Here is a 14,329-nt window from a genome sequence, read left to right on the forward strand (position 1 = left end):
TTTTAGTGAGGTAGGCTTTAGGGCGTGAACTGCTTCAAAGTAGTATGTACTATGCATGTAGTGTTTTAACCATCGTCACACTTGTGGGTCAGGGACATAGTTTCTTAGTCAGTATTTATATAAAATGTGTTTGTACAGTAATGGAATAGTATAATTTTGAAAGTTATTAATATACATTTATTTGTGATTCTTTTTTACAGATACAGAACAGGAGTGTTTCTCATCTGTTTGCACTCTTCTCGTGCAAGATTGTTTGGATGAAGGGTCCTTAGGTGTTTCATCATACTTGCTGTGCCGCATGAGTATTTTTTGTTAGGATCCCCTCGTAACAGAACTCTTTTGAAAATCTTGTGCATGAGAAAGGTGGTATTGGTCTTTGTTTGCCCCTCGAGAAAAGTAGAAAATTTCCTCATCACTGAAGGAAAACGTTGTGGGCGTGGTGCATCCTCCAAAAATTCAACTTTAGATTTTGTGAATATTTTATAGCGACATGATTTACAGTTTTTGTAAGTTAAAGTTAAAAAAAATTGTTAGCTGTGTGCATTTTATATTTCTGTGATTTGTATTTTGAGAATGGCATGTTGTTTTTTTTTTAACAATCTTTGAGATTGTGTTTTTTTGCCCACTGTTAAGTGATGAATACGATTGAAATCACTATTTTTAGTGACATTTCATATATTCTGAGATCAGCAAAAAAGGCAAAAAAATTACTTTGTGGAAATTATGCTGTGTTGTATAAAATGTATTATTACATGATATCATTTTTTTTCCTTTTCTTTCACAGATCCAAATTTTAAAATAAGCAATTTATATGAATTTATATCTGAATGAAAAACAGAAATAAATGTATACCATTTTTTATTCCTATTACTGTGAAGGTAAGTTTAACTAAGTCTCAATATGCAGAATGAAGAGGCCTGCAAGAAGCTACAAAGTTGAAACACGTTTCTAAAAACACTCTGTTTATGTAGTTTTGAAATCTGACCATAATCAGATATCATGTGACCTGCAAAAAAAGAGATTTGAGGGGTTCATAATATTTCACCTTTTTAGCTGTTGAAGGACCGCAATCATTTCAATCATTCTTCTTTGAACATCTTTGCAGACACAACTCTGTGCTTACCTTCTTTCATTCGTAAGGAAATTTAAAAACGGAAATGTGTCACTTTTTGTAACATAGTTATTGTGCAAGATACTCTTTTATATTTACAAAGAGAGGAAAAGGCACTCTGTGAACTTTTTATACTCCATGTAAATATAACCTCATCATGCACACCACTTTGTGTTGAAAGGGTGATCTATAAGTGTTGTTGTGCATGATTGCACTTAATACTCATAGAACAAGACACATGTCTAGATTTATCAGAAATCATAAATCTCGATATGTGTGTGAATGCTGCACCATTCTAAAATTGGTGTAGGAAAGCACAACAAGGAGAATTGTTTTAATTTCTCCACATTTTTATATCTTCAATGCATGCTGAAATGTTCAGCATACATTGAAGAAGAAAAATGCATTTTCTCATTGTTTTTGTGCAGGAAGGTGTGTCTTCCTGCAGAAAAACAAACAGCACATGACACAGATATCCTTGCACTATGGTGCAAGGGTGCCTGTGTCACCACATGGCTGCAGTTTAAGCAGCCGTGCAGAGAGAAGCATAGATTTGCAACATATTTATGTACATATGTTGCATCCCTGTGCTTCGGAAGTACTACAGCACACTGCAGTTAAAGAGGTTACTGTGTGATGCTGCAGCACTTCCTCATAGTTCTGCACTTAAACATTCACCATACGCTACTAATGCATTCATTCAGTCAATTACATACTACACATACATTCATCTAAACTAACACTAACAAAGAAATGTAGCTCTTTTTTTAAACCAGGAAAGTTAGTTGTTACAAGAACTTTTTTTTTTCTTCTTTCTTCTTTTATAATTTTTTGGGGGTTTTCTGAACAATTTTTAATTTTTGGGGGATTTTCTGCAAAAAAAAACCCCCAAAAAACCCAGGAGAAACCAAACAATGAACTTCAGGGAACAATAAAAAAAAAAAAAAGTAGCAAATGTGACTTTCTTGCCGGCGGCAGATCAGATCGATCGACTGCTCACCATAGCACAAAGTCTTATTGCAGTTAGTGCAAAGCACTTTTAAAAATTGAAATTGAGGACGGATGTCCAAGGTTTGGGCTGATGGATGCACTCTTGATGTGCTCGGCTGCGGTGAGGTGGATGGCGCAGGAGCAGGAGTGTTTCTCATCCGTCGGCACTCTTCTCGTGCAAGATTGTTCGGATGAAGGGTCCTCATGTGCTTCATCATACTTGCCGTGCCGCAAGAGTATTTCTTGTTAGGATCCCCTCTCGATAGGACTCATTTGCAAATCTTGCACGTGGCCAAGGTGGCATTGGTCTTATTCTGCCCCTCGGGAAAAGTAAAAAATTTCCACACCACTGAAGAAAAACGTTTTTTGGGTGGTGCCTCCGGCAAAAATTCATCCTCAGAAGTATGAGGTGATGCAGGTGATGCCTGCTGCCCTGAAGCCATTTTTGGTTGAAAAAAGTTAGAGCTAAGTGTAAACTTAGTCTAATGAATCTTCTTCTCTCCAAAGAGATGGTGCTCTAAAGAAGGTCAAAGAAGAATGATTGAAATGGGTGGGGTCTTTCAATAGTTAGAAGAGGAAGAGTAATGAACCAATCAAATCTCTTTTTTTGCAGGTCACATGGGATCCGTGCACCCTGCGCTTATGCAGCATGCTCCCAGCGTGCATCCGCGAAATTCAATTAAAAAGAAATCTAGATGTAGAATCTAATTAGATGTGAAAATATATTAGTTTTCAGACTAGTTTAGAGTTTGTCTTCAATTAATATTCACATGAAATACATGTATATATGTTTTTTTAAATGTTAAATATTTCGCGGGATCCGCACACCCACCGCGTCATAGACGCAGATGACGCATCGCGGAAGCACGTAAACATCGCGTTACGTACATCGAACGTGTCGCGTATAGGCTGGGAGTCGCGTACCTGTCGCATTGCGATCACGCACTAAACACGTACCCAACTCGTACCATGCACGGATGCTATCACGTAGGGATTGAGAACAGTGCGCATAGTGTGCGCGGATCCAAAAACATTGAAAAATATATATAAAATACAGTTTTGAACATATAGTTAAAAAAATATTTTGAAAAATATAAAAAAATATGTTTGTAAAACCCATTAAGTTCAAATAACATTTTTTAATTTTTAAAAGAATTAATTGAAAAAATAAGTTTAAAAACTGGTGATAAAAAAGTATTTAAAAAAAAAGATAATTAATGAAATTGACACACTGAATTTGAAAAATATAGAAATCCAATCAAAATCATTAAACATGATATCTTCAGAGATAAGTTATAGATAGAAATTAGCATTTAAAAAACCTTTGAAATTCACTGAAAAAACCATAGGTTTCATGCACGTTAAAGTTAGGAATTGGCATTTAAAAACCCTTTGAAATTCACTGAAAAAAACAAAGGTATAATTATGTATTATATATATATACCAATCTGTATTGAAGATTGAGTGGATCTATAACTGTCTGGATCGAGGATTTAGTAGCTGTCTGACTGTCTGTTTAAGTGAGTAATTAAAAGTGTCTCACTTAATACATGGATTAGTAACTAAACTATGTGAATGTGTGCATCACTGTCTCTGTTGTTGTATAACATGCTGCATCAGTTGGTCACTAACTACATGAGTGTGTATATTAGTTATTGATTAGTTGGGTGAGTATTTGTATGGAACACTGAGTTTGTGTGTGGTTGGATGGGGTGTGTGTAACTCTGCATAGATGTGTGAATGGTTGATTGACTAGGTGTATAGGTTTAAGAGTGCATGTGGAAACAGTTGTTTGAGTGACTGAGTGTATTTATTTGTGTGTTGGTGAACAAATATATGTTTTAGTTGTACATCTTCAACAAAATAAAAAAATATAAGGCATTGTATGTGAGAGTTGGTGTATTTAAATAAGTATATATAAGAGTCAGTGATTGTGAGAGTAACTATATGAATGAGTGTATAATTGTAATGGTGATTTTTTTAACATATTAACTATGAGTTACTATGTGTTTGAAGAAATGAGGTGTTGTGTGTATAATTGTGTGAGTAAATGTAAGTGTGATTAATTTTTTTCATGAGTGAGTAGGATGACTGCATAACTGACTAAGATGACTGCTGATGTGTCAATGTCTATATATGTGTATAAGTGTATTTGATTGTGTTCTATTAATTAGTGACTGCATGTATAAGTGATTCTGTTGTTGAATGGGTAGTTGTGTGTGTAGACTTAGGAATCAGTGAGTGGGTATGTAGTAACTGGTATTGGTGTGTCAATGGTTTCAAATATGGTACTCTGTATTTTACAGTGAGTGATGAAAGGTTATACTAGTGTATGATGAGGTGTATCAGATTGTCACGTGGATGAAGTCATCAGTGATGTCATCAGTGATGTCATTTGAGATGTCATCAGTGATGTCATCAGTGATGTCACTGACCATGTTATGAATGTAATATGTGACATCATTAGCAGTGCATTGCGGGCGTGCGAGTTATAGTTGGCAGAACTAACTATAACGGAGGAATTTCTATGGTTTTGTATGAGTGAAATGTCCAGCTAACTATAACAACCCTGAAACCTATGTTTTTTTCTGTGAATTTCTAAGCTTTTTTAAATGCTAATTTCTAACTATAACATCTCTGAAACCTATGTTTTTTTCAGTGAATTTCAAAGTTTTTTTAAATGCTAATTTCTAACTCTAACGTCTCTGAAACCTATGATTTTTTCAGTGAATTCCAAAGGTTTTTTAAATGTTCATTTTTAAGTGTAATAGTAGTTATACCTATTTTTATGTACTGATTATCTACAGTTTTTTAACTGTTTATTTATAAATATTTTATTCATTAAATAACATTATATATTTTTCTGAAAATTGCAAAAAAAATTACAAAAATTTAAAACTGAAATATTTTTTTGTTGTATTTCTTTATTTTAATATATTTATCTTATTTTCTTTTTTTTTTTAAATGTCCAAAATTTTTTCGGAGTCGCGCACCCAAAGCGTACACATCACGGTGGGTGCGCGGATTCTAGCCGCCATTTTAGAAACGTCATGAAGGATCCACGTACGGTGTGCGAAGGCTGTGTGTTTTCCTTTTACATCATATACATTTAATATTACGTGATGTGATCGATTGGTATGCGACCAATCCCCAACTCCTGCTCCCGTGCATTCACGACACATGCGCATTACGGTACGCGACGCTTGCGCGGTGGCAGGTCCCGAGTGACATCATATACGTGCTGGGGCGTGCTGGGTGCGTGACTCCTGCAAAATCTTTTTATGTTCTAAAATGATATGTATGTATGTTTAATATACATATTAGGGCAAGAGACTATCTAAGATATTCATAAAAATAATATATTTGTACTTATTATAAACTTATATTATTTTTAAATATATTTTCGCGAAGTCGCGTCGGGTGCGTGCTTCGTGAGTGCAGAGTGCGCGGATCCCATGTGACCTAAAAAAAAAAGATTTCATTGGTTCATAACATTCCCCACTGTAACTATTGAAGGACCCCACCCATTTTAATCATTCTTGTTAGAGCATCTTTAGAGAGACATCTCTTTTCCTACAAGAAGCCTTTTTGCTTGTTTTTTTTTGGTTGTTTTTGAAAAAATATCAAACAAAATGGCATCTGGACAGCAGCAGCAGCAGGAGGAAGTATCTTCTGAAGAGGAGGAAGTATCTTCTGAAGAAGAATTCTTGCAGGAGGCACCACGTCCACAGAGGCCGGAATCTGTCGTTTGGAAATTCTTCACTTTTCCACCTGGAGAGAAGAAAGTAAATGCGAGAAAGCTGACGTGCAAAATTTGTGACCGAGTCCTGTCAAGAGGCAGTGAAAAAAAATACTCTTGTGGCACTGCTTCTATGTACAAGCATCTCCGGACCACACATCCTCTCAATCTTGCTCGGGAGGAAATGAGGCGAGCTGCTTTGAACCCCTCACCTGCTGTGGCAAGTACATCTGGAGCATCCTCAGGAACACCTGCAATGACATTAGGCCAGAATTTGCCTTTCTCGAGCAACACTGCGTGAAGTGTACGAAACTTATATGCTTCGGTGAGCAGTCGGTGGATGCAGTTTGTGCTGCACAACGCAACTATCGTTGTTAATTTTTTTGTTTTTTTGTTTTTGGAATGATAGGTAATTCCAAATGTTTCCTGTTTTATTTGTTCTTTTTTTGTTCATTTTTTGTAAAAAACTAAAAAATACAAAAGAATAAAGAATAAAAAAAAGTTCTTATCAGAACTACCTTATCTGGTTAAAGAAAGAAGTATAATTGCAAGGTAATGTGTGAAAGTTTGTTTGAATATATGTATACAGCATGATTGACTGAAAGAATGCATTAGTAGTGTATGGTGAATTCATAGGTGAAGATTTATGAGTAAGTACTGCAGCGTGACACTGCAAGCTCTTTAGCTGTACTGCACTGTGGCACTTCCGAAGCACAGGGATGTGACATATGTACATGAATATGTTGCAACTCTGTGCTTCCCTCTGCACTGCTGCACAAACTACAGCCATGTGGTGACATAGGCACCCTTGCACCATGGTGCAAGGATGTCTGTGTCGTGTGGAGATTGTTTTTGTGCAGGAAGGGACACCTTCCTGCACAAAAACAATCAGTAAAGGCATTTTCCTATTTCAATGTATGCTGTGGAATGCAGCATGCATTTAAAGAGGAAAAAATGCTTGCTACACCAACTCTAGGATGGCGCAGCATTCACACACATCTCCAGATTTACGATTTCTCATAAATCTGGAGATGTGTCTTGTTCTATGGTTGTTGCATGGGAACACCCACAGCAACACCTATGGGACGCCCCTTCAATGCAAAGTTCTGTGTATGAAGGGGTCGTATTTACAAGGAGAGGAAAAACCACGCAGGGTGGCTTTTTCTCTCCTTGTAAATATGAAGGAGTGCCTGGTGCCATCACTACGTTACAAAAAGTGACGTAATGGTGGTGCAGGGTGCTTGTAAATCTGCCCCATAAGTGCTTAGGTATTGGCAGACTGATACAATAAGAACATAGTGCTGGATGGGTGATTGAAGAATTGCATGAGACTGACAGGAGGTATCCTACGCTGCATGGGTACTACTTCAGTAGTTAATGGAGTGGACCAATAGTATGTATCTGCTTAGAGATTTGTAGGGATTATGCACAGAATATTTTATGTGTACTTGTGTTGGTGCCTAGGTCATTTTATAAGAATACCACTAGTAACTGGAATGATGACAGTGCTGCAAACAGAGTGAACACTTAATTTATAAGTGCTTACGTATTGGTGGAGTGATAGGATAAGTAGATAGTGGTAGATAAGTGATTAAAGAAGTGCATGGGACAGACTGGACGATTCCTACACTGCATGAGTACTTACTGGGTATTTAGAAGAGTGAATCAATAGTATGTAGCTAGTTAGAGGTCTGCTTGGATAGTGCACAAAATACTATAGATGTACTTGTGTTAGTAGCTAGGCCATTCCATAAGTTCATGACTAGTAACTAGAATACTTACAGTATTACAAACAGAGTGTATAGTGAATTTATAAGCGCTTAGGTATTGGTGGAGTAATAGGATAAGTAGATAGTGCTGGATGGGTGATTGGAGAAAAGCATGGGACAGACAGAAGGATTCCTACACTGTATAGGTACTAACTGGGTATTTAGAAGAGCGTATCAATAGTATGTAGCTGATTAGAGGTCTGCATGCATAGTGTACAAAATATTGTACCTGCACTTTTGTTAGTGGCTAGGCCATTCCTTAAGTATATGACTAATAACTGGAGTAATTTCAGTGCTGCAAAGAGAGTGCATGCTAAATTTATTAGTGCTTAGGTATTGGCAGAATGATAGGATACGTAGATAGTGCTGGATGGTTGAATGGAGAAGTGCATGGGAAAGACAGAAGGATTCCTAGACTGCATAGGTACTAACTGAGTATTTAAAAGACTGTATCAAAGCTATGTAGCTGATTAAAGGTCTGCATGCATAGTGCACAGAATATTGTAGCTGTACTAGTATTGGTGTGTCTATGGTTTCGAGAATGATAGTCTGTATTTTAGGGTGTGAGGAGGTGCATCAGATGATCACGTAGATGATGTCATCAGTGATGTCATTTGAGATATCATCAGTGATGTCATCAGTGATGTCACTGACCATGTCATGAGTGATGTAATATGTGACGTCATCAGCAGTGCATTACTTTAATCCACAGTTCTTCAAACTGTGGGGCGCGCCCCCCTGGGGGGCGTGGATGGGTTCCCGGGGGGGCGCGAAGGCCTCTGCAAGGACATGTAAATGAAGACGCCTGGAAGTGCAGCGATGTTTATTTGCTGCATTTCCAGGCTGTCCCTCAGAGTGCCGTGGGGCCAGAGGTTAGTGAGTGTGCTGCTTGGGGCTCGGCTGGGCAGTGTCTGGAGTCTTATTAAGACTCCAGCACGCCCCGGTTTTTCACAGGCTTTAAAGACCATTTGCAAACTTTTGGACACTGGTTTTGGATGCTGTTTGTTTTCTTCTTTTTCCAGTACCCCCTGGGCCCCGACTCTGCCTATTCCTCCTTACATTTGTATTTTACATATACTGCTGTAGTGTGAAAAAGCATTTCATGAAAATGAATATAAAAAAGGGTTGCCAATAGAAAAAAGGCCAGCCATGTATGTTTAAAGAGCCTGCAAAGACCTGGCTTTGACACTAAATTGGGTCTTAAATAAAAAAGTATGTATTCATTTGTAATTTGACTTTCTGTCTGTTCCTTTTATTTTCAGTCATGAAACATTCAGGCAGCCCTAGAACACATTTAAAAGTGCTTTATATTTGCTTTTCGAAGTATGCACAGATAAGCGCTGAAAATAGGGCTTTAGGTGACTGTTTATTTTTGTACCGTCTGCAACATCAAAATAATGAGCTGGCAACCCTAATCATAAGACTGGAAGTTTGTTGCAGGATCAGCACATTATTTATTTCCTTCACCCTCGATTCCCTGATTTAATTCCATAGTAGCAATAGTTTAACTTATATCTGAAACCCTACGCCTGTCAATCACATGCTGATTAACTTCAAGTGTCTGGGAATTCACCCTGCATTCAGACAACTCACTCCTCATTCTCACCCTGCACTCACAGCGCATAGTTATGGTTTTCCCGCATTTGCCACACAATCCATCATCTGCTGTATAATTTGCAGATTGAAAAATGCAGCAACACATGTTACCTCACAGTGGAAGGCCCTTTCTAAATGTTGACTGGTCACCTTTCTGTTGCTTACTGCTATATGTGGGTGTTAATGTGGTACTTATGAGGGGCAATAAAGGCCAGGACAATGTTAACAAGTGTAAAAATAGCAAAATCGTGCAGTAATGCTATCACGAAATGTGCAGCATAATTTGCCTTTGCTTGCTGCAGAATTTAGTCAACCATGAATGATGTCATGTCTGAGGTCATTAGCAGTACATTGCGGGGGCGTAAGTTATAGTTAGCTCAGGTAACTATAACTGCTGAATTTCACTGGTTGTGTATGAGTGAAATCTGAGTCTAACTATACCGTCCCTGTAATCTTTGTTTTTTTCAGCAAATTTCTAGGTTTTTTTTTAACGTTAAGCAAGATGCATATCACAATGGATGGAGGGGGTTGGAAGCATGGCCTGGCATTGTGCTGCCCCCACCCAAGCTTGCTGCTCCTGCCTTCCCTCCTCCTAGCCATCCATTGTCCAAGTCCATGTCCCTGCTCCCTTATTAGAGCCCTGTGTGGCCGTTGTTCTGCCACTGGCCTTCCCGCCTTCTCTGAACAGTTAGCTTGCTGCCCCATCCACCTCCTCCCTATCCTCTGTTGTCTGAATCCATGGTCTAGCCTCCTCCCTCCTGCCATGCATGGTCTGATGTGCTGCCACTGCCCTCCATTTAGCATGATGTACCAGTCCACTCCTCCTGCCCTCCATTGCCCAATTCTATGCCCCATCATTGACCTCCTGCTTAGCCTCTGTGCTTAGCTTGCTCCCCTATTCTTCTTCCCCCTGCCCTCCGATGTCTTTGTGCATGCCCCTGCTCCATCCTTTTTTCCCACCATGTTCCATGGACCTGCCACTCCTATCTACTATGAGTGTTCTGTTCAGCTGCCACTCCCCTCCCACCTGCCTAGCATTGTCAGATGACTGTAACCTGTCCCTGCTACCTCCACCCTGCCTGTCCACATTTCATGCCCCTATCCCCTTCCTCCTGTCCTCCACGGTCCATTTTACTGCCACACCCTTCTGCCCTCCCTGGTCTGTTCTGCTGCAACAGCTCCTCCTGCCTGCCCCGCGTGGTCTGTTGTGAGGCACCTTCCCCTGAACTCTCTTGTCTGTGCCCAGGTCCTGACCCTCCCTTCTATCCTCCATGGTCCTTTGTGCATGCCCCTGCACCCTCCTTCTTGCCCATCATAGCCATTGTGCTGCCACTAACCCTCCCGCTTGCCATGCATGGTCTTCTGTGCTGCCACATCCCCTCCCACCTTCCCTGTGTGGTCAGCTAGCTGCCCCTGACCCCCTCCCACCTTCCCTCCATGGTCTGTGTGTATGCCATCATAGTCTCACTGTTGCTCTCCATGGTGTGTCTTGCTTCTAGTGCCCATCCTGCCTGACCTCCATAGTCATCTTGCTGCTCCTGCCCCCTTGCCCCCAGCCCTCTGTTTCCATGTGCAGACCCCTATTCCCTCCCTCCTGGCTTGTCGGCTCCATTGTAATGCCTCTGATGTAAATGTAAATGTGTATGTACTTAGATAGTGCACTGCTACCCCCAACGGGGGTATCCTGGCGCTTTTACTCATACCGCTGTGGAACCCTTCCTGGCCTTTCCCTGTGAAATGTCCACTCCTGGGCACCCCCATGGTGAAGCCAGGCATCCCAGCACTGCTGGGGCCATTGTGGAGATTAAGCAAGTGATTGCCCAGAGTTGCAGCGTGGGACCCATGATTAGAATAGGCACCGAGGCGAGAATTATCAGGTCCGAGGAAATTGAATCCAAGACCCGCCGAGGCGGGGGATTGAACTCTGGTCCCGGGCCAGAACTCTGCATCAGGGTCTGCCGCTCTAAACATTGAGCCACACTTCTCCACTCTTGATCCATCCCTCCTGCCCTTTATGGTCTGTTATGCTGCAGCTTTCTCTCCTGTCTCCCCATTATGGTCAACTACCTACCATTGCCTCTTTCCCCTCTGTTCTCTGTTGTCCATGTGCATGGTCCTGCCCCCTCCCTATTGCTTTCTATGGATTGTTGTGCTGCACTCCCGTCCCACATGCCCTGTGTGGTGTATTGTGCTGCTGCAAACCCTGAAACATTTTGAACTTGGTAAGAGGGAGATTTTTAAAAAAAACTGGGGTAATGATTTTCCCCTTTGAGTTACATTGAAAAAGAGGAGATTGTAGACAGGAGACAGATCAAATAAAGCCCATTTGAGCTTAAAAACATTGGACGTTTCCTGGCTGAATCGGGTCTGTTGGCATGTATGGTTGTACTACCACTGCCTCTTCCTTCTGCCCACAATGGTCTATTATATTGCCACAGCCTCTCTTGTCAGTCCTAAAATGAGGACATATTTTCTGAGTTTTCGAATAGCGACAAAGCACTTTTAAATTATTTGTTTTCTTTATGTTTTTTTATCCAGTTGACCACTTGATTAAATGTTGCACTTAGGGGCGAGGATGTGGTGTTACTTCCAGAGTTGCAGTCTTTGCAACTGGGGAACCAGGTTGGAGTTTCTGCTTAAGCTCGACATTCTGTGATTCTGGTCAAATCACTTAATCGCCCCATGTCTACAACCAAAATGAATTTGTTCTTGTGTGATGTAACCAATGCTCATGTAAAGCACTCCAATACCTGACAAGTCTGCACTATATAAAACTGCAAAAACACAAAAAATACAAAGTGTTTTGCACACTTCTGTCATTGGGCTACATGTGGGCTACATCTGGGTGATATTTGTGCTGCATTTGGGCTCTTTTGTCTCTGGTGGCCATCTTGGGAGATTTATTTGTTATGAAGTTTCCTAATTTCATCATTTACTGCAGTCTCCTATATGGGAAAAACTTTCAGTTTTTTACTTTGATTCCATCAAGAAGGTACTCAGATATGTCACACATTTGCCATAAGTTCTGAATGTTAGCACTCTAGTTGCTCATTAGATCACTGTAGTAAAGCTACTGCTCACCACAGAAGTCTGCTGCTGGTATTAAAAGTGCATGTTTCAGTCTGCATGTCAGAATTATTTAATGAAATAGAAGAGGATTTGAGAAGTCACTCAAAATGTGCCCTCATTTTTCTTTCTTCAGCACTAATCATAATTTCTTTGGCAAAATGAACCCACTCATCGTGTTCCTTTTTAAATTAAATGTTTTAAGTGTTACCAGTTTATTCCAATCAAGATGGCTTCAGGTGTGCCATACTTTTTTCATAAGTAAGACAGTAAGCGCTCTAGTTGTTCTTAAAAACACTCTGGGACATTTTGTCATTGAGCTATACTTGGGCTACATCTGGGTGATATTTGTGCTACATTGGGGCGCTTTTGTCTCTGGTGGCCATCTTGGGAGACTTATTTGTTATGAAGTTTCCTAATTTCCTCATTTACTACAGTCTCCTCAGTAGGAAATGCATGTTTCAGTCTGCATGTCAGAATTTTTTAATGAAATAGAAGAGGATTTGAGAAGTCACTCAAAATCTGCCCTAATTTTTCTTCCTGCAGCACTAATCATACTTTCTATGGCAAAATGAACCACCTCATTTTGTTCCTTTTTGAATTAAATGTTTTAAGAGTTACCACTTTATTCCAATCAAGATGGCTTCAGGTGTGCAATATGTTTGTCATAAATAGGACTGTTAGCACTATAGTTGTTCTTTAGAACACTCTGGGAAGCTACAGTAGAACACAAAGGAATCAACTGACAGTCACTGCCCTTGTTGGATGTACATGTTTTACTGAGAATGTCAGACTTCATTCTCACATGACTGAGAAAGATAATGTGAATTTACAGAAAATATGCTCTCAGTTTAGCTTATAGATCACCTTCCAAACCTCTGTGGGAAAAGCATGAGAAAATAGTTTTCTCTCAAACATGATTCATGATATCCCAGCAGAAGGCTTTTTCACATGGTAAAATCAACTTAGAACACACCACAATTCCTAAAATGAGTATGGTACCATCAACAAATGATTTATAATGTAACTAAAGTCTTAAAACCTTCTATTAACGGCAATGCTTTTTAATGAGGTGCTATCATGTATATTGGTCCCAAGATGGCTGCCAACACTTCTTGGATGAAGTGCTGACAGCCAATCAGATCTCACTATGAGATGTGTGGTTAGGCTCCGCCCAGATATATATGTGATTTTACTTTTGATTTTCTCAAGAACTACTGAACGGATTTACACCATTTAACCAAAAGGCACGACTCTGAACCAAGGGCTACATTTTTGCCAAATTTGGTGTAATTCCGTTCAGCAGTTCGGGCTGCAGCTGCAACTAAAGGTTCCTATGGAAAATTGCATTGGAAATACATGTTTTGGAACCCCCCTTTTTTCTCGGCCCCCGCTTGACGAATCACCCCGAGACTTTCAGGATAGGAGCGGACCGGAGTTTTAAAGATTTCGCGAAGATTCGTCAATCGGCGCCAAAGCTATTGGGAAAAGAATGTTGCGGATTTCCTATGGAAAATAGGTCCTAACTATAACTACCTACTGGCGACCGCCAGTATGTAATATATATATAAAAATATATATATATGTCCAACAATGCCCTAAAGCAATAAAAGACATCAAAAATGGTGAGTTTACAGTGCATCTTCGTCAGCCCAAGAAGAAGAATTGCAATGCTTCGAAACGTGTCGGCTTTGAAAGCAATTACTTGGAGCAGGGAGGCGAGGGGCAGCGAGGCATAACACTGGGTGAGAACGCCGCTGTGTGCCCTCTCGTTGCTTTAGGGCATTTGTTGGCCATAAATTTGCACGGCGGCCCTTGCCGTGGGGAGGAGCACCATTTTCAACCAGACAAAAATGCTGTGGATAGAACGGTTCCACACCACCTAGCACGGCGGTCTTGTGCATTAAAGAAAGCCCGCTTTCCTGCTTCCTATCCTACTAAGGAGACAAAATGGATTATAATAGTGACATTTACGCTCTGAACCTACTAAAGGATAATATTGAATACTCACCTTTAACGACTACATGTCCCAGCGTACCATTGTGCAAATGAAATATG

Source organism: Triturus cristatus, chromosome 8 (assembly GCF_964204655.1).
Source record: "Triturus cristatus chromosome 8, aTriCri1.1, whole genome shotgun sequence".
Classification (NCBI taxonomy): Eukaryota; Metazoa; Chordata; class Amphibia; order Caudata; family Salamandridae; genus Triturus; species Triturus cristatus.